A 25,614-nucleotide genomic window follows, 5' to 3' on the forward strand; every position below is an offset into this window, starting at 1 on the left:
TCTCAATGAAATAGATTTTGGTAACTTTGTGAAAGTACATTTTAATGGTGAGCATTACCTCTTTGTTCACAAAACCACTGTCCAGTCCCTTTGGAAATGCCCGAAAGCCCATTAATAGCCCAGTTTCTCTAGTGCTTCTTTTCACAATATGAGCAAAATGTCAGTCTGCTCTGGTATTTTGGATCCCTCAAATTTAATGTTCATACAATGCTATTTTATGATGAATTAAATAATACTAAATTTGCAAATAAAATGACAGTTCGGGTTAATTTTTTTATCAATTGGCCTGATTCCAATTCTGTTTCTAGTTTCGATACATACGAAATGCCCTAATAATTTAGTGTTGCATTAACTTTACTGAGAAAAACTTCTGTCTCTCTTCTAGTCTCTGTAATGTCTCATTTATGACTATATGTTTTGATTTCACATCCTAGAATGTGGGATGCGTTTGGTATAATATCATTGGTTCCTTTCAGAAATCTTCATAATAACAAAACTGGATCCATACGCAAAACAAAGCTATTGATATAACTGGAAGACTCAAGAAGGCTTTCTGATTTCTCACTCCTGGTGATGGCAGAGTGGTCCACTGTAAGGTGACAATGTATTCACACTGACATAGTCTTCCGTTAGAAATGTAATGTGTGGTTGGACGCGGTGGCTCACACCTGTGATCCCAGCACTTTGGGAGTCCAAGGTGGGCAGATCACTTGAGGTCAGGAGTTCAAGACCAGCCTGGCCAATATGATGAAACCCCATCTTACTAAAAATACAAAAATTAGCTAGGCATGGTGGCACATGCATGTAATCCCCAGCTACTCAGGAGGTTGAGGCAGGAGAATTACTTGAGCCTGGGAGGTGAAGGTTACAGTGAGCTGAGATCATGCCACTACACTCCAACCTGGGCGACAGAGTGAGACTCCGTCTCAAAAATAAATAAATAAATAAATAAAATAAAAGTAAAAATAAAAATGAAAAATGTAATTTGTTACCACGGTGTGGAGTTTTTATCCTAGAGATGAATCTGTGAAAATGCCAACAGTGTTTTAGGTCCAAGAACTTTTTCTGTAGGAGTCATTGCTTTCCTGAGCTGAAAAAAATCCAAGCCAGTCAATTAAAAAATCTAAGTGATCTATATGTGAAATCCTTAATACCTTTCATGTAAGGTTATGTTTATTTCATCACCAGGGGGCTGAAAGTCAACCTCCTTGGTTTCTTAGTGGATTATGGTTTGCATAGTTGGAGAATAACGCAGACACACACACAGAGAGACAGAGAGAGACATACACACACAACAGCGTGGACAGATACATCTCCCACATGTGTTTTTCTTCTACTCTAACTTAACACTCTTCCCACTGCTAGGGTCTATAGTCCCTGTCCTGTGAATCCCAGCATCCAAATTATGAGAAAGCTTGAACCTGCTCCCTAGGTAGCCCTCTGGAGAGGCCCAGTGGAGAGAATCTGAGAGGCTGGAGGCTCCATCCGGTGTAGCGGGCAAGCCTGTAGACGATTCCAGACTCGAATTTTTATCTTTGAGTTGAAGCCCCAGGATTTGTGGAAGAGAATCAGGTTATCTTCACTATACTCTGATCAAATTCCTGACCCATAGAATCTATGAGCAACAGAAAAAGTATTTAAGATTAAAGAGAAAGAGACAACTGTGTTGTATCACTAAGTTATACGGTAATGTGATGCCTGGCCACAGTAACTGACCTAAGGATACTAGAGTTTAAAGTCACCTGGAGAGTTTATTCCAGAAGTGAGTTGTACTAGAAGTTGGATATCTTCCCTTCCACGTATGTCAAAAGTTTATGTATATTTTATCTCATTTTAAAATAGATTTGCACTGAAAAATTAATACTTAAAAGTTTAAGGAAAGCTCTACAACAAAATGTCAATGGGTAGAGTTTGGAGAATTGTGATTTTTGTAATAATTTCAGTTCTTAGCTTGGCAAAGTTTTCAAGACTTCTTAACAAATGACACCAATTATTTACTTGTATATCAACTTCTTTCTTAGCCATCATTGAGGTCCCTCAAGTACAATATTTTTAATGAAGATTTCTGAAGTTACTCTTTAATTTTAGTGAGGATTCGAAGTTACTCTTTCCCTCACATTATATTTTTAGTCTACGTGTGTTTTAACACTTGTTTCCTAACAGTTTCATTTATGATAATTCTGTCTTCCCAATGTAAGCTATAGATTTCTTAAGCCATTATTTTTCTGGGGGCTTGGGCGTATAAGAAATGTTCATTAGTAATGACTGATGGGAACTGATCTACTTTACACATTTAACTTTCAGTCCAAGGAACTTCAAAGCAGGTCTGCTGAAGAGCAGTGAGAGAATAAGGTAAATCAGAGAGTTGAAATATTCTTAAGACTAAATAATTTCCTCAAAAATACTGAATTTGAGGAGAATTTCATCAGCATTTTTCATAACACAGTTCTATTTTACTTCACAAATGAATCAAGGAGAAAGATTAAAAATCAGGCAGGTTTTATGGTTGTCAAAGGAAAGACTGTGCCTTTCAGTGTAAATGAAAATAAAACACTCATAGAGTGACAAATCATTATATGGGTTTTAGATTGCTGCTGGAACAAACTACCACAAATTGTGTGGCTTAAAACAATGCCAACTTATGATTCTATGATGCTAGAGGTTAAAAATCTGACATGGGACTCACTGGGCTAAAATCAAGATGGCAGCAGGTCTGTGTTCAATTCTAGAAGCTCTAGAAGAGAATCAGTTCCTCTAATTTTTCAGCTTATAGAGGTCCTGGTCTCTTCCCATCTTCAAAGCCAGTTATAGCTGGTTGAGTCTTTCTCACATTGTGTCACTCCAACCTCCTATTCTGACTTGCTCTTCCACTTTTAAAGGCTTGTGATGATTTCCTTGGTGCCACTTGGATAATCCAAGATACCATCCCTATTTTATGGTCAGCTCATCAGTGAATGGCATTGGCAACCTTAATCCTCCTTTGCTGGATAAATTAATGCATCCACAGTTTTCAGGCATTATGATGTGGACATCTTTTGGCCCTTTATTTTTCTTTTTTTTTTAAATTATTATTTTTATTATTATTATTATACTTTAACTTCTAGGGTACATGTACATAACGTGCAGGTTTGTTACATATGTATACTTGTGCCATGTTGGTGTGCTGCACCCATCAACTCGTCATTTACATCAGGTATAACTCCCAATGCAATCCCTCCCCCCTCCCCCCTCCCCATGATAGGCCCCAGTGTGTGATGTTCCCCTTCCCAAGTCCAAATGATCTCATTGTTCAGTTCCCACCTATGAGTGAGAACATGCGATGTTTGGTTTTCTGTTCTTGTGATAGTTTGTTGAGAATGATGGTTTCTAGCTGCATCTATGTCCCTACAAAGGACACAAACTCATCCTTTTTTATAGTTGCATAGTATTCCATGGTGTATATGTGCCACGTTTTCTTAATTCAGTCTGTCACTGATGGACATTTGGGTTGATTCCAAGTCTTTGCTATTGTGAATAGTGCCGCAATAAACATACATGTGCATGTGTCTTTATAGCAGCATGATTTATAATCCTTTGGGTATATACCCAGTAATGGGATGGCTGGGTCATATGGTATTTCTAGTTCTAGATCCTTGAGGAATCGCCATACTGTTTTCCATAATGGTTGAACTAGTTTCAATCCCACCAACAGTGTAAAAGTGTTCCTGTTTCTCCACATCCTCTCCAGCACCTGTTGTTTCCTGACTTTTTAATGATTGCCATTCTAACTGGTGTGAGATGGTATCTCATTGTGGTTTTGATTTTCATTTCTCTGATGGCCAGTGATGATGAGCATTTTTTCATGTGTCTGTTGGCTGTATGAATGTCTTCTTTTGAGAAATGTCTGTTCATATCCTTTGTCCACTTTTTGATGGGGTTGTTTGTTTTTTTCTTGTAAATTTGTTTGAGTTCTTTGTAGGTTCTGGATATTAGCCCTTTGTCAGATGAGTAGATTGCAAAAATTTTCTCCCATTGTGTAGGTTGCCTGTTCACTCTGATGGTAGTTTCTTTTGCTGTGCAGAAGCTCTTTAGTTTAATGAGATCCCATTGGTCAATTTTGACTTTTGTTGCCCTTGCTTTTGGTGTTTTAGACATGAAGTCCTTGCCCATGCCTATGTCCTGAATGGTATTACCTAGGTTTTCTTCTAGGGTTTTTATGGTATTAGGTCTAACATGTAAGTCTCTAATCCATCTTGAATTAATTTTCGAATAAGGAGTAAGGAAAGGATCCAGTTTCAGCTTTCTACTTATGGCTAGCCAATTTTCCCAGCACCATTTATTAAATAGCAAATCCTTTCCCCATTTCTTGTTTTTCTCAGGTTTGTCAAAGATCAGATGGCTGTAGATGTGTGGTAATATCAGAAATATCTGAGGACTCTGTTCTGTTCCATTGGTCTATATCTCTGTTTTGGTACCAGTACCATGCTTATCCACCATGATCAAGTGGGCTTCATCCCTGGGATGCAAGGCTGGTTCAACATACGCAAATCGATAAATGTAATCCAGCATATAAACATAACCAAAGACAAAAACCACATGATTATCTCAATAGATGAAGAAAAGGCCTTTGACAAAATTCAACAGCCCTTCATGCTAAAAACGCTCAATAAATTCGGTATTGATGGAATGTATCTCAAAATAATAAGAGCTATTTATGACAAATCCACAGCCAATATCATACTGAATGGGCAAAAACTGGAAAAATTCCCTTTGAAAACTGGCACAAGACAGGGATGCCCTCTCTCACCACTCCTATTCAACATAGTGTTGGAAGTTCTGGCTAGGGCAATTAGGCAAGAGAAAGAAATAAAGGGTATTCAGTTAGGAAAAGAAGAACTCAAATTGTCCGTGTTTGTAGATGACATTATTGTATATCTAGAAAACCCCATTGTCTCAGCCCAAAATCTCCTTAAGCTGATAAGCAACTTCAGCAAAGTCTCAGGATACAAAATTAATGTGCAGAAATCACAAGCATTCTTATACACCAGTAACAGAGAGCCAAATCATGAATGAACTTCCATTCACAATTGCTTCAAAGAGAATAAAATACCTAGGAATCCAACTTACAAGGGATGTAAAGGACCTCTTCAAGGAGAACTACAAACCACTGCTCAGTGAAATAAAAGAAGACACAAACAAATGGAAGAACATACCATGCTCACGGATAGGAAGAATCAATATCGTGAAAATGGCCATACCGCCCAAGGTAATTTATAGATTCAATGCCATCCCCATCAAGCTACTAATGAGTTTCTTTACAGAATTGGAAAAAACTGCTTTAAAGTTCATATGGAACCAAAAAAGAGCCTGCATCTCCAAGACAGTCCTAAGTCAAAAGAACATAGCTGGAGGCATCATACTACCTGACTTCAAACTATACTACAAGGCCTTCCCTCTCTTAGTGCGTGGATCTGCCCCTGCCTCACACTCCAGGGCTTTCTCTTTAATGGAGAGTGCAAGCTATTTTGAACAGAAAGGAAGGTGCTTTTCTTTTCTGGGACAGCACCAGTGAGAGCCATTGTTTCACAGTTTACATCCTTAGTCATTCATGGTGAAACAAATCATTGGGGAGAAAAACAAACGAACAACAACAAAGAAACAGAAGTTTTCAAAGTTCTAATATGCATAGGCTCTGGCTCTATTCTCTGGTGAGAATGTTTCTGCCAGGCCCACAGTTATAATATAAATATATATTTCTCTACACTCATGTAATCCAGGACCATTCAAAAATGTATCTTCTTAGAAATACTACTGCCCTCTCCTTTTTCTACGCTGTTTTCTTTCCTTCCCCATTTTTCCACTTCCTTAATAGTTTCTGATTTATCTCTGTGTGTGTGTGTGTGTGTGTGTGTATGTGTGTGTATGACAACATGTTCTGGAAATAACTCCATACTTGTTCATAGGAATCATCGTAATTTATTTAGAGCTGCATAGTGTTTCATTGCATGAATACATTATATTTTAGTTTTCTTTTCTCCAACGTACAGGCATTGATATTGTTTCTACTATCATTTTGCACTTACAAACAATTGTGCAATAATTAACTTTGTGGACATGTATTTTGAATTGTTAAATATTTCAGGGTAGATTCCTAGAAGGGGAAAGCAGCATTAAAAGGTAAGTGCATAATGTGGTTTTGTTAGATATTGTCAACTTCCTTTTCAAAGGTTGTACCAGTTTGCATTCCAACAAGCAGTATGAGTGTGTTTCAGTTTTACTGTGACAACGTGGTCATATTTTAATTTTCACAATCTGAGGTGTGAAAAATAAGCCTCTGCTGTTTTGATATTCATTTCTCTAGTTTCATATGAAAAGATGCTCAAATTCACTTATATTTATCATATTTATTCAGGTTCCTTGTGTTTTTCTTTCTTATTTCTTACAGTTTTATTGCATGAAAGATGTTTGTAATGTTTGCAATTGCACAACTCAAGTCTTTGTCTTGAGACCTCCCTTACTCTCAGAGGGCCTCGCAGCGCAAGAGGTAGTGAGTCCATCACCACAGGAAGTGTGCACATGTACAAACAGGCTGTTCAAACATACAGTACAGACTGCTATGATGTCAGCAAACACCCGTGTGGGAAAAGCAATGAGAATTTGTCCAGTCAAATATACATTTTGAATTAGTTTCTTAAAAACATGTTCCATGAATTTAACTAGGGAATAGAGGATAATCACTACCAATACCAGATGTGAAAGAACAAACAAACAACTCTTAGGACATTAACAAAAAATATTTTACTGAGCCATTTATCTATTCGATTTATTTGATTTTTAGGTTACATTAATTTAGAAAACAGAGAATGAGATCAAATGAGAATAACTGCAGGAGACGAGTGTTGCAAAACAATGCAGTGAATCAGTAGACCTAAGAAAATGGGAAATCATATGAAAGGCGTGTTTAAATGGTGATCTTTGCATCAGGCCTTGTTATGGCTGTCAGTGAACATGGCACTGAAATTTCAATATACTACCAGTGGGAACAACGAAAACTAATGAGCTTTTATTTTGTCTGTTTTGTGTAGTTTCTGATTGGGTACCTAAGGGGAAAAAAGTGCAGATAGTAAATAAGTAGAAAAAGAAAAGGGGACACAAGGATAGGATGAATTCGTAATACTAACAACAATAATGCCAGATGAGATCTCATGATAACTGAAGTATGCATCATAGGTCAATTCTTACTGTTTTGTATTCATGGTTCCTAGACTATTCGGTTTTAAGAGATACAAGGACACACTTCAGAGAAGGCAGAATCCGTCATTTCATCCTTTACATTTATACAGTAAGAAAGAAACGGGAAAGAGGAATGGGCTTCTTGACTATTTCGTGTTTTTCTGCTGAAGGGTCATGGGCTGACTAAGAGCTGCCGGTGTTTCATTTCCCTCACTGGGTTGTCAAAATACTGAGCCCACTTGAATGCTAGGCTGCCTCACATTTCTGAATATTCCTTTCAGTGGCAAATTACAAAAGGGACAATACTCTGGGACAAATTATTTGTTTTTTTTTTCATACAGTGATTACAGGGGACCTTTATTCATTATAAAACAAATGTAATCTGCATGTTATATCATGTAAGAGACGGCGATTGAAGCTAATCTAGGACCAAACAGTAGGCACTTTCAGCAAGCTAATGGGCCGTGCCTGTGAGTGCTTGGATGGGGACAGACCCAGAAACTCAGTTAGAACTCAAGTGCTCCAATGCTGCTGGTGGCAAAGTTATGGAGACACAGCATGGCTTCCTGGAAAACAGTAAGAAAAAGGTGGCAGAAAGAAAGAAACAAGGATAGAACAAAATCAGCCACAGATATCCAAACAAGATGCCATGAAAATGGCTTAAGGAAAGGAGCTAAAGGCCAGGGGTACACAGTTTCTGTAGAAAGAGTCCAAGGTTAGCCATCGAAGTGGTGGGATAAGTTCCAAAGAGGCAAAGGTATTGCCTCGACAGACTTTGATCTTACTCCCAGACTGACAAGGGGCTGTGTGACAAGGACGTTCTTCATTCTGCCTACTGTGTGAAAATCTCTCGTGTCACTTCCTCATCATCAGAGATGGGCTAACAAATTTAACAAGTAAAAATGTGTAAATATTATCACAGATGCCTAATACCTTGAATGCATTTGTTCTATCAGGCTCTCAAAAATAGGTAACAGTATGAGAGACAGAATAAAATTGACAATGACCCTTTTCTTATAGAATTTAGTCTAGTTTAATGATTCATAGTTATGGCAGCTGTCACTCACATCGTCAAAATTTTTATGATTAATGGACACTCTTAAAAATGTAAATATAATCATACATATATTCCATCTGTATTACTCAGATATTCATGGAACTCTTGAATTTCATTTATGAGCAGCAGTTTAATAAACACCAGGTTAATGGAAAAGACCCACTGGTGGTTTTCCTACTTCTGTTAGTTATAAAAAATTTAACATACATACTTAACGAGACGTAAATTTAATATGGCTAGCCTCTCTTGTGCATTACAAGGGCTTTAGGCAGCTTAAATCCAGTTGCACTCCTTCTACTTAATATGTTAATTTTGTCCAGAAGTTTAGCTGTAATTTCTTTTATTCTAACCACCAAATGAAATGCATTCTGTACCGTTTTATACAGTCTGTGTGAGTATAGATTTAGTCACATTCTTACCAGTGGATTTTTTTTTAACATTTCCTTCTTGCAACTCAGAGCATTCCTGGAAAATAGTTTTTATTTTCTCCTGAAGTGTGTCTTTTAGAAATTTCTTTTCTGAGGATCTATTGACTCACAGAATTTTATGACTGGAAGATTTTTTTGGTAGTTCTCATCTTTTTCAGTAATATAAATTATTTTTGCACTTTGAGAACAATGCTAAATATATAGAAAAGTTATACATATAATCTGAACAACTTTTCCTCAAATCACTTGAGAGTAAGTTGGCAACACAATCAATACCCTGTCCTCCCCAGATACATCAGTTTGCATTTCCTTAAAACAAGAACAGGCCCACATGTAACTGTTAGAATCAAGAAATTAGTATGGGTGCATCACCACCTTTTGAGCCTCAGGCCACGTTCAGGTTGGATCCTCTGTCTCATGACGGCAAAGGATGCCGTTCAGAGTCACAAGGTTGATTTAGCTGTGGCGTCTCTTTAGTTTCCTGTAGTCTGGAGTAGCTCCTCAGCTTTCCCTTGACCTTCATGAAGTTAGAGAAGAGTGATTTTGTAGAAGGTCCCGCAACATGGGTTTCTTTAGTATTTACTTGTAGCTGGACTCACGGTGTACATCCTTGATAGGAGTATCTCAGAAGTGATGTTCTATTCTCTCTAACCTATCAGGAAGAACATGATTTTGACATTGGTCCATTACTCATAATGTTCACCTTGATCACTTAGCCAAGGTGGTATCTTCCAGTTTTCAGGCTAAAATTCCTTTCTTTAACTTTTGTAATTAATAAATGTTTATATATAATTATAACCTATTTAAATGTCCCATTTCTCATCAATTTTTAATCATTCTTTTATTTACATGAAAATGAACTCAGAGTTTTCTGTTTTATTTAATAGATCAAAACTCCCCACTGTCATTTTTCATTCTGATGCTCAATTTGTCTTCTATTTGGCCACTGAGAGCCCTTCCAGTTGGCTTCTGTGTCCCTGTGACATGTTTCCATCATTCTTTGAGCACTTTTCTGCCTTCTGGCACAAGATGTTCTAGGCTCATCCCACACATCTTGCACTTTCTGTTACAACCTCAAAATTAGCCATTTCTGCAAGGAAGTTTGGTTTATTGTCATGGAGAACATAAGTCAGAAGCCATGATTTATTTGGTGAGTTTAAGGCCATTGGGGTTTCCCTTCCAGTAGACAGAACTAGGGAATATACATATGAGTGTAATATATACATACACATGCCTATCTATCTATCTATCTATCTATCTATCATCTATTTCTTTCTATCTATCTATCTATCACCCATCTCTATCAATCCATCCATCCATCCATCTCTCTATATCTAATCTCTCTACCTACCTATCCATCCATTCTATCTATCTAATCATCTAGTCTGCTTATCTATATTGAAGTTAATAAAGTCACACCAATAACTTCAATTTCCACTCAATGCCACAGTACGTTTTCCAGTCTCTCCTTTTCCATATTTGCAGTTCCCTTTTCCAACACTGACAAACTCGCTCTTTTTAACACAAGATATTTACTAATATGCTCAATCCTCTTGCATGCAGCCAGCCCCCAATGCTGTCACTGCACCAGCACAGGCCCACACCCTACTTGGATGCCTTACTTCGCTGCCTGAGCTCTGACTTTCCATTTGCAGATGCCCATCCCCTCATGCTCGGGACACTCTTCTGCCAGCCTTGGGCTCTGACATTCCTCTCCAGGCAAGCCCTCTGTGAGGTGGCCGGCATTTCTCTGTGATTATTGAGCATTTTGAGCTTGCAATGAACCAGTGGGGATTCATTCCCTCAGCAAAGAGGAGATCCATCTTCTGGGTACAGGGTGCATCCCAACTCCAGTCCCCTATAACAAAGAGAGGGGTTATGTCTACAGCAACAACATGGTATACCAAGTTCTTAGCTATGACTTGCCCCAACTTACAAAATTTTTGTGCAAGAACAGAAATTGTGAAGATTTCATGGACATTTATCACTTCCCCAATCAATAGTCTTATAATTTTCTATGCCTGTCTTGTCTTTAATCTCTTAATCCCATCATCTTCGTAAGCTGAGGATGTATGTCGCCTCAGGACCCTGTGATGATTGCTTTAACTGTACAAATTGTTTGTAAAATGTGTGTTTGAACGATATGAAATCTGGGCATATCAAAAAAGAAGAGGATAACAGCAATTTTCAGGGAACAAGGGAGATAACAATAAGGTCTGACTGCCTGCAGGGCTGGGCAGAACAGAGTCATATTTTCTTCTTGCAGAAAGTGAATAAGAGAAATATTGCTGAATTCTTTTCCCAGCAAGGAATAACCCTGGGGAAGTAATGCATTCCCAGGGCTAGGCCTATCAACGACTGCTCTGGAAGTGTCTGTCATACGTGGTTGAAGATAAGGGATGAAATACACCCTCGTTTCCTGCAGTGCCCTTAGGCTTACCAGGATTGGGAAATTCCAGCCTGGTGAATTGTAGTCAGACTGGTTGTCTGCTCTTGAACCCTGTTTCCTGTTAAGATACTTATCAAGACAATATGTACCCAGTGGGACATGGAACCTCATCAGTAATTCTAATTTCACCCTGGCCTTATGATCTTGCTCTGCCCTTCTGCCCTTGTGATCTTTTATTGCCCACTGAAGCATGTGATCTTTGTGACTTACTCCCTGTTTGTACCCCACTCCCCTTTTGAAATCCCTAATAAAAACTTGCTGGTTTTGTGGCTCAGGGGGCATCACGGAACCTATCCAATAGGTGATGTCACCCCCGGAGGCCCAGCTGTACAATTTCTCTCTTTTGTACTCTTTCTCTTTATTGCTCAGACTGGCCGACACTTAGGGAAAATAGAAAATAACCTACATTGAAATGTTGGGGGCTGGTTCCCCCAATAAATGTCAACAGTGCCCCAGGTGCCAATTCACAGTTGGGTTTTTTCCTAAAGAGTTGTTTATAAAAGTATTTGTGGGAATGATGAGAAGAACATTCACTCACAATGCATCTGAAATCCTTGGGACTAGAACTGGAAACCAGGCAAGTGGAAACCAGGTTCCTGGGACCTCACTCGGCCTCTGAACAGAATTCTTGTTAAAGTCCACATTAAAATGAGATAAGCTTTAAAATAAGGCTCTACCCTTATTACTGGACACAACTGTTAAAGTCATGTCTATCCATGAAAATATTTAGATGGATCCTTTAACTGCAGGAAAGTAGAGCATTAGGTGAGAATGAGCCACCTTCATGAGGAAACCCTATGCCCTGTCAATCTGCAGTTACCTTCAGTGTGCACCAGAGACTGAACATTATGTACCAGGAGCTCAAACACAAATTGCCAGTCCTTTCTCAGTGAGAGCACCTGTGGTGCATGGCATGCCCGGGTCTGGCTCATGTCACTCCTCTGGGTCCCACTGACTGTCTTTTCTGTGTCCTGCACTCTATTTTTTAAAACTAGGCTTTTATTACTACTTGGAGATTGTATTAGTCTGATCTCACACTGCTATAAAGACATACCTGAGACTGGATGATTTATGAAGAAAGAGGTTTAATTGACTCACAGTTCCACAGGCTGTAAAGGAGGCATGACTGGGGAGGCCGTAGGAAACTTAGGATGTGTGACAGCTGTGCCTGTTTCCCCTTCACCTTCTGCCTTGATTCCTAAGGCAGAAACGTAGCCAGAAAGTAGTTTTTACCTTTTCTGATTCAGAATACTTTTCTGATGTAAATTTACTCTATTAAGAAGACGAACTGCCCAGAGAGTCAAATAAACTATAATTTATAAGGTTTATGCTTAAGATCATACATTATGTAGATTACTTAATAACTGCAAATATGTAGAATAAGAAATGTCTACACACATATGTGTCTACGTGTGTGGATGTGTGTGTGTACATATATGTGTGTACTTGTGTGTATGTGCAGGTTTGTATGCCCAATATACCCATGTATAGTGACTGAGATGCCCCTGCAAATTGTGAACCCCCCTGACTCTTAGGAACCCCTGAAGCCTGGAGAAAGGAGATGCCCTTCCTGAGAAGGAACGATGCTTGTATCTTGCCTGGAGACACCGTGGCACCTCTCGCTACAATGAGCCGTGCATCTTCCTCAGGTCCAGCCTCCACTTCTCTTGGCCACTAGGCTGATGAGGATAATGTCACATATCCAGCAGAAATATGGGGGGCCTGATAAAGAAGGAAAAGGAGGTGCAGGAGCATCCCAAAGGCACATGATGCAGCCAGAATATCCAACTTGAGATGGGGAAGGTGAGTGGCTCTGGTTTTTGGAGCGCATGATCGAAAGGTCGGGAGGTTCAGGATTATTTAGAGATGCTCGTCCCTGCAGTCGTGAGATACAGAACATAACCCTCTGGCAAGAACCCAGGAGGCAGATTTGCTCCTAGGATGGCAGCTCAAGGTTCAGAAAAGGCAATGCTCTGTGCTGTGTGAAACTGAAATACCACCATTTCTGTGGTCAGAGGTGGAGGGATGTGAGTGTGCTCCAGTGATCATGGTGTAAGTGGCTGCGTGGTCCACTGACTGATGTGTGTGTGGAGGGATGGAGGGGATGCCACTTCACAGCCAGGAGATGTGCTGGTGCAATGGGCATCCATCCGTCTCTAAGCTTTCCAGCAGCGGCTCTCCTCTGTCAAGCAGGGCCGCCAATAGCAGAGACTGTTATGGGATGAGATTTGCTAGTGGCAGTGGGGAGGACAGGACCCTGGCCACAGGAGGCTGGGCAGGTGAGCAGGGGCGGGTTACAGTGGAGCCCAGATGCCTTGCCCTGCACAGAGAGATGGAGACAGCGGGCAGGGGGCAGGGTGGTGGGCACAGGCACTGAATCTCTAAAAAACGGATGGGAAAGATGGATGATGGGAGAGTGGGGTTGTCACTCCCACAAAAACTCACCCATTGTTGCATCGTTTCTGGGTCTGGGTCAGCTTACAGATCTAGACCCACTGACTGAGGCATGGCCGGGTCCCCAGGTGGAAGGGCCCTGCAGCCCCACGATATGCAGACATGGAGAGGGTTTCCAGTCTTCCCTTCCTTGGTGTGGGCCTACGTAATGTGTCCACTTGGCTGAGCTAGGGAATTCCCAGTGCTGCCTTTCCTGTGGGTGACAGCAACTCTTCCAGAAGAGGTGGAGGGTGGAAGTGGTGCAGCAGCTCTCTGGAGCCCACAGACTTTGTTGCTTTTCTGCTGGTCAACCTCAAACTGCCCAACTTCCCTGTTACCTCCCTTCAGAATCTCCAGTTCCTGGCTAGGTGCTTGTACTTCACAATGGAATGAAGGCCTCAGTTGTGCTGGATGCCCACACCACCAAGGTCAGGGCCAAGGGGAACCAAAGCCGGGGACAGTCTATCCTCATGGCTTCAGCTCCTACTCCTGAGTTCCACTGAGCCCATGTTCCCAGCCCTAGCAGTTTTGAAATTTTGAAATAATTGGTCATGTGTTCTTTCTTCATATACAGCCCAAGGTTGCTGAACAACTGGTTTTTAGCAAGCATCTAGTCACAATTGTGGTTTTCTGCTACTGTTATTAATTGGCTTTAAATTATGTTCCAGAATATTGCCTCTTTTGGATTCAGGCAAGTTTAATAGTTCCCATTCAAATGCAGACACACACATATGTGGTCTTTTCTCTTGAATGCTGTTCTGTGGCCAACTCCAAGCTTCATAATAACCCACCAGCACCCCAGACTCAACTATAGCAAACATTCCTTGGTACGTAAGATCCAGCATTTCAATGGTGTTTTGTTTTCTTTCCTTCTTACTTTCTTTTCTCCAGAGAGCAAGATCTCATCCCTAGCTGCTTCTTTGCACAGCAGCAGACAATGTAGGCACCAACATACTTATTGAATTCTGCAGATGTTGTCTATGTGATTAGTTTATCTGTTATGATGATTTAGTGATGACTCGGTGGCCAGACCTTAAATAATTCTGAAAGCAATACCTCTCAAAGATAAGCAGGAGTTGTGGTTTTCAAGCGTTATTTCTTTAGATGATTTGCATTGAAAGCAGGATAGAAAACACTAAGGACCACCAACCCCAGCTTATCCATTCTAAAAATGGAACATAAATTAGTGACAATAGTGAATTCTCACTTGATAAATAAATACAAAGGATATTTGGATGATTTTGCTTCTGCTTTGGCAATTGACTAGTGCAGGACTGTGTGTAATGCAAACAGCGACATATATGTTATGTTAGAAGTCAAAACACTCATTTAATTGTGAATCAAAATGTTTAAAAAGCAAGAGTAACAACAACTGAAAATTCCTTGACCACCTTATGACAACAGTGATAATAAACTGATTTTTAGAAAGCCTACTTTGTAAACACAGTTGGGGGATACCAACTGTCTGTGTAGATGCACAGTGTGAGTTTGACAATATTTCCAAGAGTTGCATAGCAGCCAGATTTCTTAGAAAAGTACTTAACAAGACATTTCAGTAAATCCTGCTAAAGCAGTCATTGCAACTATAAATGGCAAATATTATGAATCCTAAATATTAGTACTTAACTAGGATGAAGACTTTATCAAATATACAATTGAAAGTTCTTGGAATCATGAAGCATTTTCCCCTAAAAGCAGAAAGAAAAGACCGCGTTTTGCATCAGAAGAACCCACAGGCTCCACGAGGGTGCCTCAAGTCGTGTTTGGATGCTTAGTGTTCTTGGACACTATTACTGGGTGAATGACGCACTGGCTTGCATAATTCATCATAGTCCATTCTGATCCTTCCTTCCACATCTACAATATCTGATGGAAAAGAACACTTTCATCTGGACAATTAAGCTTGGGAAAGTATTCATTTCCTTCTATCATTCAACAAATAGTCACTGAATGTCTTCAAGATGCCCATTGCTCTGGTGGAGACTGGGATGCTGTGTGAGAACCAGAGGTGCGTCAGGACCTTAGGTCTGATATGGTTTGGAGCTGTGTCCCCACCCAAATCTCATGTCAAAATATAATTCTCAGTATTTGGGGTGGGGCCTGGTGGGAGGTGATTGGATCGTGGGGGTGGTTGCTTCATAAATGGTTTAGCACCTTCTCCTCAGTGCTGTTCTTGTGATGGTGAGTGAGTTTTCATCGGATCTGGTTGTGTAAAAGTGTGTAGCACTCCTTGCTCTCTCTTCCTCCTGCTCCAGCCATGTAAAGTGCTGGCTCCCCCTTTGCTTTCGGTCATGATTGTAAGATTCCAGAGGCCTCCCCAGAAACCAAACAGGTGCTGCCATGCCTTTTGTATAGCCTGCAGAATCGTGAGCCAATTCAACCTCATTTCTTTATAAATTATCCAGTCTCCTTTATAGCAGTGTGAGAACTGATAAATACAGGGTCCTTCTATAATAAGAGAATGAGAAGCATTAGACAAGCAATCACATCGATAAATAGCTGTTAACGGAAACAGGCTATGGAGGAACATTCCAAGTGTTATTAAGATGCACAACACTGATACATCTCCTGATTGAGTGCTCAAGGAAGACCACCTTAATGTATTATTATGAATATTAGTTAACTTGGGGTTGGGGATAGATTTGGAGGAATGGAGCATGTTGAAATCTCCAAAGAAGAAACAGAGATGTTCTGTTAGATGGATGTAAAGAAGGCCAGCTTTGAATGCCAAGAAAATCCAGGAAGGAGGACAGGTTGGAAACAACTGGAGAATCAGGGAGAAGCAGCAGACTGCTGGAAGCTTACAAGACCTGCTAAGGATTTTTACCATCATTCTAAGCATGACATGAACCCAGTGAAATGTCTGGAGCAGAGAAATAATGCAACTAGATTTGCATAAAAATTTTAAAAAATCATTCTGCATGAAGTGTGAAGAAGGCATCAGGAAAGGTTAGAGTGGGTGTGGAAAGCCCAGAGGGATTCAACAGGAGTCCAGGGAGTGATGAGAGCAGAAGGAGTGGAGAGGGGTGGAGAGACCCAGAGGAAAAAGGACTGTAAAATTCATTGCATTTATTGGAGTAGTAGAGAGGTGTAAGGGACAAAGGGGCTTGAAGTGAAGCCAATCACTTATGTCCCTAACACACCCCTTCTCCCATTCCTGGGTTGGAGATTCTCAGAATCCGGGCATGCTTGGGGAAAGTGTTGTACAAACAAATTGAACATCAATAACTCCATTGATAATCAGTAACATCAATTTCTTGGACAGGAACATGACTGCTGCTGCATCCCCCTTTCAGCTGCCAGGCTTATTCCTCTTGGTTAAGCACAATGTGCACATTGCCGCTCTGATCTGGGACCAGGACCCCGACTCCATGCCTTCCTCTCCTAGGCCATACAGCTTTCTGTCTCCTGAAGGTAAGACCAGAAGAAAAATGCTTCTCTCTTACTGTCTTATGCCCTCCTAAGATCCAATTTAAAAAGTGAGACTCTAATTGCTCCTGAATGAACTACTCTAACTTATTTAGGGAGAAAAATTGAATAAATCAGAACATTCTTTGGACTGAGTCATCATGATAAGTACAGAGTTATGATACACATGAAGCCAAAATATATTTCTTGCTTGAAAATAAACATTAATATAACTTTGCCCTTATTCTCTAAGAGGAAGAAAAACCAAGTAATAGCAATGTACTAGGAAAATTTCCATAAATATGTTGATATTTCTTATACTATTTTATTTAAATCTTAAGTTGATACAAACACAAATAGAATCGTACAAAAATTTTCATATCAGAACAATTTAACATATTTCTTATATAGCTAAATATATTAATCCCTTCTGTAAGCCCTACAGGATATTTTGCATATTAATGTAAATATTTTATAGTGCATGTTTATTCAGTCATCAGTGTAATGGGTACCTACTGAGTTCCAATTACTTGTGAAAATGACACAGGGCTAATTTGTCCATACTTCATCATTTATCCAATTTGTTCTATGAAGAGGTATGAGTGTTGGCGTATCTGGTATATTAGGTTGAATAATAGAGATAGAAGTTTCAATCTATTTCAATAGAAGTTTGAAATGAGATGAGATCACACCACTGCACTTCAGCCTGGTGACAGAGTGAGGCTCCATCTCAAAAAAAAAAAAAAAAAGGATGGTCGTTTCCAAGATGGCCAAATGGGAACAGCTCTTGTCTGCGGCTCCCAGGGAGATCGATGCAGAAGATGGGTGATTTCTGCATTTCCAACTGAGGTACCTGGTTTATCTCATTGGGACTGGTTGGACATGCAACCCACAGAGGGCGAGCTGAAGCAGGGTGGGCATCACCTTACCCAGGAAGCACAAGAGTTTGGGGAATTTCCCTTTTCTAGCCAAGGGAAGCCATGACAGACTGTACCTGGAGGAACAGTACACTCCCGCCCAAATACTGTGCTTTTCTCATTTTCCAGCCAGGTAACTGAGGTCATCCATCCATGTGCTAACCTGTGTGATAGACATGTATCAGGGGCTGAAGAAGAAGGGCTCTAGGTTCTGGCTTTTAGGAGTAGAAGGACACAAGCCCCTACTAATGTTCTAGTGGGAGAAACAGACAATCAGAACACAAATAAATGGTCAAGATGATTTCAGACAGCCAGAAGTGCTGAGAAGACCATGAAACAAAGTGAGGGAACACAGCTGGGTTAGGGGAGGCAGGGCCTGCTTTAGATTAGGCAATGAAATAAGGCTTCCTTTTGAAACTGATAATGAAATAGAAATTAGGATAATATCAAGGTGGTGGCTGTGCAGATGCTCAGGGCAGACTATTCCAAAAGAAGGGTCAAGAAAAGCAAATGACTTAAGAACAAACTAAGCATAATTGACAGGAAAAAGACCTATGAGACCCCATGCAGTGTGAGGATGAGGGGGTGGAGGGTGAAGTTGGGGAAGTGGTTAAACAGGAGGTCATGTGGAAATGAGGTGACAATGGTGATGGTTAGGTACGATGCTTGTCCCTTTGTAAATACTCAGCAAATGACAATTATCATTCCCATATGGTTTGAATGTGTCCCCACCTAAATCTCTTCTTGAATTCCCACATGTTGTGGGAGGGGCCCAGGAGGAGGTAATTGAATCATGGGGGCAGGTCTTTCCTGTGCTGTTCTCATGATAGCGAGTAAGTCTCATGAGATCTGATGGTTTTAAAAAGGAGCATTTCCCCTGCACAAGCTCTGCTCTCTTTACCTGCTGCCATCCATGTAAGACATGACTTGCTCTTCCTTGCTTTCCACCACGATTGTGAGGCCTCTCCAGTTATGTGGAACTGTAAGTCCATTAAACCTCTTTTTCTTCTGTCTTGGGTATGACTTTATCAGCAGGATGAAAAAAGACTAATATACATTCCTTATCTAATTATTATTATAGCTTCAGCTGGCTTGCAGCCTATGCTATACTGCTGGAGAATATAGCATGGACAGTAGGAATAAAAAATTAATCATTCCTCACAATTAATCATATGAATTCAAAGTAAAAACAAGAAGCAAGTGAATTACATAATTGGAAGATGAGGAAACCTTGCTGTTATGAATATGATGAAAAGAATCCATAATTGCATATCTTGCTGGTAGGAGTGTACATTTGCATAATTTTTAGAAATGTGAGTTAATGAAATTTACCAACAGCATTAAACACATGTGCCTTTTGATTCAGATTCCATTTCTTAAAAATATTTAAGCATGGTAATAGTGAATTCAATGTGTGTGTGTGCAAATATTTCATTAAAAGGATATTCCTGTGCTATTGAATGTCTTAAAGAAAACTGGAAACAACCTAAATGTTTATCAGCAAGAAGTGGTTACATTATTAAACTTCCACATATCTGACCACAGTTCAATCATTGAAATTGCTGTTACCAAAGGTATACTTATTGACACTGAAAGACATTTCTGATACCTTGGTTAATGAGAGAGACAGTGTAGAAATATTATTGTGGTATGACTGCTGAGATGGACTTTTTTGTCTGCTCACCATTTCCTTGAGGGAACTCCCTCTCCCTCTTTTCCTAGTCCCGTGGGTGGCATGGGGTTTGGGGCAAAGCACTTTACCAAGTGGGGTATCCCCCTGCCACCGTGATCAGCTCAGGAGTGAGCTTGTAATCCTGCTGGACCAACGAGAGTCCTCCCTGGTGTTTCTGCTAGTGCTTACAGGAAAACAGCATTCTCTTTTGCTGGGAGATTTTCAACTAAAGCCAGTCCATCTTCTTGAAAGAGGCCATCATTGCCATGTCATGTTGTGAGCCAACCTGGTTTGAGCCCCTGTAATTAGCAGTGTCACCCACTGGGCTTTTCAGTTGTATGAGGGAGTGAATTCATTTTCTACTTAGAAGAATTTGACTTAACCTTCTGTGTTTTGAAACTGAAAGAATCATAGCCAATAAGAAACCACTTTTTTAGTGAAAGTGCATAGAAAAGCACCTGGAAGGATCTAAACCAACACATTGATGATGGTTATTTACAGATTTGTGGATCTTATTTTCTATATTAAGCATATGATACTTTGTAATTTTCTTTTAGTAAATAGAACTCACTTCATATCTAACAAAAAGAAGAGGTTAAAATGGGGTAACAGGAGAAGACGTAAGGTTTGGGTCAAGACTTAGAGAATCCAAGAGTACTGTTTCAACCATGTTAGTTTGAAACGCATGCTACACACTCATATGGTGACACTGAGCAGGACTTTGTCTACCTGAGTTCAGAGCTCAATGAAGGAAGTTACCACCAACACACAAAATTGGGATTATTCATTCTACAGAATGTATTAGGTAAGCAGAGCCTACATATAGAAATTGAGACCTAAGGGATGCCAACACAGAAACTCTACCAGAGGAGAAAAGTCAGCCCAATCAGTAAAGACAGAATAAAGGTAAAGCCACTGTGGAATGAGGCAAACCTGGGAGGATGTCATGGAGAGGAGAGAGTGCTTCAAAAAGGAAGGAGTTGTCCGTGGTGCTGATTGCTGCAATTTGGTCGATGAAGACCAAGACAGAGCAAGACATGGGATCCAGCCAGCTCGTGATGGATGACTGATATGGTTTGGCTGTGTCCCACCCAAATGTGATCTTGAATTTAGCTCCCATAATTCCCAGGTGTCATAGGAAGAACCTGGAGGGAAGTAATTGAATCATGGGGGCAGGTCTGTCCCATGCTGTTCTCTTGATAGTGAGTAAGTCTCGTAAGATCTAATGGCTTGATAAAGGGGAATTCCCCTGCACAGACTCTCTTGTCTGCCACCATGTAAGACAAGTCTTTGCTCTGGCTTCATCTTCCACCATGATTTTGAAGCCTTGCCAGCCATGTGGAACTGTGAGTCCATTAAACCTCTTTTTCTTTATAAATTGCCCAGTCTTAGGCATTTCTTTATTAGCAGTATAAGAACATGCTAATACAACAACCTTGAGGGAGTAATTTCAGACAGATGTGTGAGCAGAGCACAGGAGTAAGTCCAGGAAAGAAAAGGGGGCTGAAATTAAACTCTTAATGACAGTGAACTAGAGAAGTATTTTACTGTGAGGAGATGGAAGAATACAGCCTTCCTGTTAAGAGGGAGTGGTGTAGGGGGTCAGATTCTATCATTTATATATTTCAGTATAGGAAATACTAGAGCATATTTGTGTGTTGATAAGAAGATGTTGAAGGAAGATTATGAACTTTCAAGGAAGGAAGGGCTTAATTACAGGCTTGAAAGAATAAGGAAATGGAATTTATAATACAAGTGAAGAGATTAACTTTATATAAAAGGAGGAAGTGAAAGCAGAGAGAGTGAATATAAATGAAGGTAGATTGGTAGATTCAAAAGTGATAAAATAAGAGCGTTTCCTTCTAATCATTTCTAACCAATTTCTCAGTGCAGTGTGAAACAAGATCATCATCCAAGTGTAAAGGTTTAAAGAGAAAAAGGCTGAAATAGTTGTTTTTGAGCAATGAGAGAATGTAGTGGTATTTTTAGGTTTTCTTGAGGGTTCACTTGAGACTTACTGACATGAATTAAAGTCAGAATGTATTAGTCCATTTTCATACTGCTATGAAGAAATACCCAAGACTGGGTAATTTATAAAGAAAAAGAGGTTTAATTGACTCACAGTTCCACATGGCTGGGGAGTCCTCACAATCATGGCAGAAGATGAAGAAGGAGCAAAGGCATGTCTTACATGGTAGCAGACAAGAGAATGCATGCAGGGGACTCCTCTTTATCAAACAATCAGATCTCATGAGACTTATTCACTATCACAAGACTAACACAGGAAAACCCGGCCCCATGATTCAGTTACCTCCTACCCGATCCCTCCTATGACATGCAGGGATTATGGGAGCTACAATTAAAGATGAGATTTGGGTGGGGACACAGCCAACCCATATCACAGACCAATGACAAATGCTTGTTGGTTGAAACTACCAGTAATTTCATCACAATTTAATAGTAATAAAATGAATCTTTTAAATCATCTGGCCTAGTCATTCATGAAATAAAAGCATCCATTGAAACATCCATAACTGGTAGTTGGTTACTAGTAGAATTTCTTCCATACTGGTATTAGTTACAACAACTTCTGCCTACCCCTGGAAGTTCACAAAATGGAAACATCCTAATAATGCAACAAGTACAATCTTGGTTGCTATATTAATATGGACTTGATGCCTTGTTTGGTCATGAACAGGCCATGTAGCAGGGATGGCCACCTCTGAACCTTCGTTTTCTCATTTCTAAAGAAGAAAATCACATTTACCATGAGGCATGTTAAACTGAGATTGCAGTCAGCACTCCTTATCTGTGAGTTTCTAATCTGAAGATATGAAGGCTGGCTGTACTAAGGCATTTTGTATCTGGGATCTGAACAACTGCAGATCCTTGCAAGGTCCTAGAACCAGTCCACTGTAGATAAGAGGGTCAACCTTACTTGAATATGTTTAATAATGTACCAATTATTTTAATATATGAATAGGTTTAATATGGGAATATTTAATATGTGAATATTAAACATATTTGAATATTAAATATTCAATTAAATATTAAATATTTGAATATTAAACATATTTGGATATGTTTAATAATGCACCACTAAAGAATATGTTTAATAATGCACCAATTATTTAAAAACTTATTACCTCTAACTTAAACTCAGCAATTTATCATTCCTAAAAAGAAAAAAAACTTAACACTTTTTCTTAGAAAAATCACTGAGTAAAAATCATTATCTTTAAAAGATACTTCACACAATAAAGTTCTAATGCATCCAAGTTAGACTTCTCTAATTACAATGGAGTTGAAACATGAAAATTACCTCCCTCACTGCTTTTAAAAATTTTGGAGCCCATTTCCTAAACATGTATTGTCTTTTCTACTTCATTCTGCAAAGCAAACAAACAGGAAAGCAAATTAAAATACAGGATATTAAGCGATTCCTTCCTGCAGAGTGATGAGGAAGGTGTCAGTTGCACATCACATAGAAGAAATCTTCATTCCTTATATGCATGGATTCTCCCACCACAACATTCTTGAGCAAATTCCCTGATATAAAATGCTCCCAACTTGCCCTCTTGAAGATAAGACCGGAAGCAGTTTTTCTCAACATTAGCCTTATAAAAAATGACGGAAATAATTCAGTGCCAGAGTTTGAAAAAGCACTTGTTCAGTTCCCCCAGAAAATAAAATTCTTAAAATATATATATAGGAATCAATAATAAAAATAAGTATCTATGACAAAGCAAGGAGGTAAACAAAAAAGGAATTTAACATATATAAAATGTGACACATCATAAAATAAAGATATGTAACCTTCAATGGGTGCAGATCCCATGTGCTTCTGTAAAATACTGTCTTTATAAAGTAAACACTTCTTCACATTTTATTCCCATAGGCTACAAACAATGACAGATTGGATGGAAAAGAAAAGTGTTCCTATTCTCAGCGTCGTTTTGGTTGTCTGGTTTTGTTTAATGTATTTTGGAATGAGATAGAGAGAAGCTCTGGAACTGCAGAATCAGCCTAACTAGACAGGTGAGACTGCAGGGGGGATGTAGACATCCCTACACATTAGGGAAGGTGCTGACAGTCATCTAGAGCCAGGAAATGATGAGAGACTGCAAGAAAGTAAAACAAGCTGGTCTCTGAAGGTGGCTCAGAGGCTACTAAAGTTTACAGATTTCCACTCTGCAATCATTTCTCGTTTGCTTTAAAAACATCCGTGTTACACCTCATATTGTGTTAGATATCTCCACCATACACAGGGCAGGTGATAGAAAAATTGTTCAAATGTAGATTGGAGTATTTGCAAACACTGAAGGAAAGTTACACACTGTAGGGACTCTAGGTTGAGGCATTCTTACACAAGAGAAGAAACCCACGTTCTTTACATTCAGTATTCAAAACAGTTATATTTGGAGCAAAGCTTGCTTATTAATGTACCTAATTAAATTAAACTGAGCCAGTAATGCTGTTGAAGCCCTAAGAGCTGACTTTGGACTCAAGACCTATAAGTAGATAGTTTATTATTCCTTAAGCAACTATCTTTGCCTAGGTATAGACATGACTGATCTATTGTAAAACTGTCTGTCCCTAGTCATGTGGACTAACGTGATGTCTACTGCTGCTCAGTTTCTTACAATTGAAGCTGAGTATATTCATACCAAAGTCACATTTTCCCAGGTTTCTCCAATTTAGCCTATAAACAGACCCCTTCAAGCAACATCCAGAAATAAAATGGACATTTTAGGGGGTTTTGGTTTCAAAAAGAAAATAAAAACAATTACCTAGCTATCTAAATTTTTGTAAATGATTTTAAAATCCTTTAAAGAAAATAATGGGAATCCTCGGAGGAACTATGACAAGTAGGATTTGTAACTGATTAGATCTCTTGGTTAAGTCCAAACATGCAACGAAGAGTAGAGAAACATTCAGAAAATGAACAGGTCGTTTTGTGTGCAGATCTGACCCAGAGCAAAACCGTAGCTCTCACCAGTCAATTCACACAGAACAGGTGAGCTGGATGGCCCCAGCACACTCAAGGAAAACAAGTTTGGAACCTGCTCTGTACATAGTTTCACAGGAGGCGGCACAGGGAAGCCCAGGTATGCTCCTCCTAAGCTCCTGCGCACACCAGCGGTGAATGAGCTGAGAAGGAAATTTTAAAAGACCCATCTTGCAGCCATGGCCCTACTTTTCCTCCACTTCACTGCCTTTTCCTCCCACAATCTGATAATGGGAGAGGGGGGTGATGACTCAGGACGCTTCCACAGATGTCAGGGGACTTAGTAACACCAGAGTCACACAAAAGTGAACGATGCCTTCCCCAGCAGAGGCCCATGAGTCACACGGCAGCTTCACAGAACTCAGCTTAGATTTCTCTTGGGCTTTACACAGTTAACTTCAAGGAAACTTGAAAAGTCCAGGTTCATATGACAGGAGTCAAAGATTATATCGAGGCATTCCCTGAACTAACACAAGAAGTGATCTTCCTCTTGAAACCTTAGGGAAAAGCAAACCACGGCAGGAATCACCCAACACTTTATTCTAAGAGGTCTCTGATTCTATAAAATGCCTGTTAAACAAAAGGGTCAAAATGCTCTCAAATCAGCAGTTCTAGTACCCAAAAGAGATGGAAATCTCAGTCATGTGGACTAGGTTTCTCCAGGGATAAGTTACCTTCTGATGGGACACCGAATTCAGACTGCTATGATGTTGACTTCTTGATGAATCCCAGCTTCCATCTTCCTCTCTCCCCACCCTCAAGCTATGAATGGGAACATCCAAAGACACAAATGTTCTTCATTTTCACTCATGGGAAAGTTGTGAGAGCCATATATTGAAAGAAAGTCAGAGCCTTAAAAGAAAATTGACACTCAGACCAACTGCCTAATTTTTTTCAGCAGTTCTACAGAATCCTAGAGTGGCGAAGTGGCTACTCAAATGCATTCAGCGAGTTAAAAACTCAACTAGGGGTCGGGCATGGTGGCTCACGCCTGTAATCCCAGCACTTTGGGAGGCCAAGGTGGATGGAT

The 25,614-nt window shown here is 39.8% G+C and overlaps 1 long non-coding RNA gene across 1 annotated transcript; it reads right to left on the minus strand.

The window, feature by feature from the left end:
- Positions 1 to 5,681: 5,681 nt before the first annotated feature.
- LOC119620510 (uncharacterized) lies at positions 5,682 to 17,186 on the minus strand. Its single transcript, XR_005237004.2, has 3 exons — positions 12,245 to 17,186; positions 10,320 to 10,555; positions 5,682 to 9,349 (listed from the first exon to the last, which is right to left on the minus strand). It is a non-coding gene; the product is annotated as an uncharacterized lncRNA (long non-coding RNA).
- Positions 17,187 to 25,614: the final 8,428 nt, after the last annotated feature.

Source organism: Chlorocebus sabaeus, chromosome 18, assembly GCF_047675955.1.
Source record: "Chlorocebus sabaeus isolate Y175 chromosome 18, mChlSab1.0.hap1, whole genome shotgun sequence".
Classification (NCBI taxonomy): domain Eukaryota; kingdom Metazoa; phylum Chordata; class Mammalia; order Primates; family Cercopithecidae; genus Chlorocebus; species Chlorocebus sabaeus.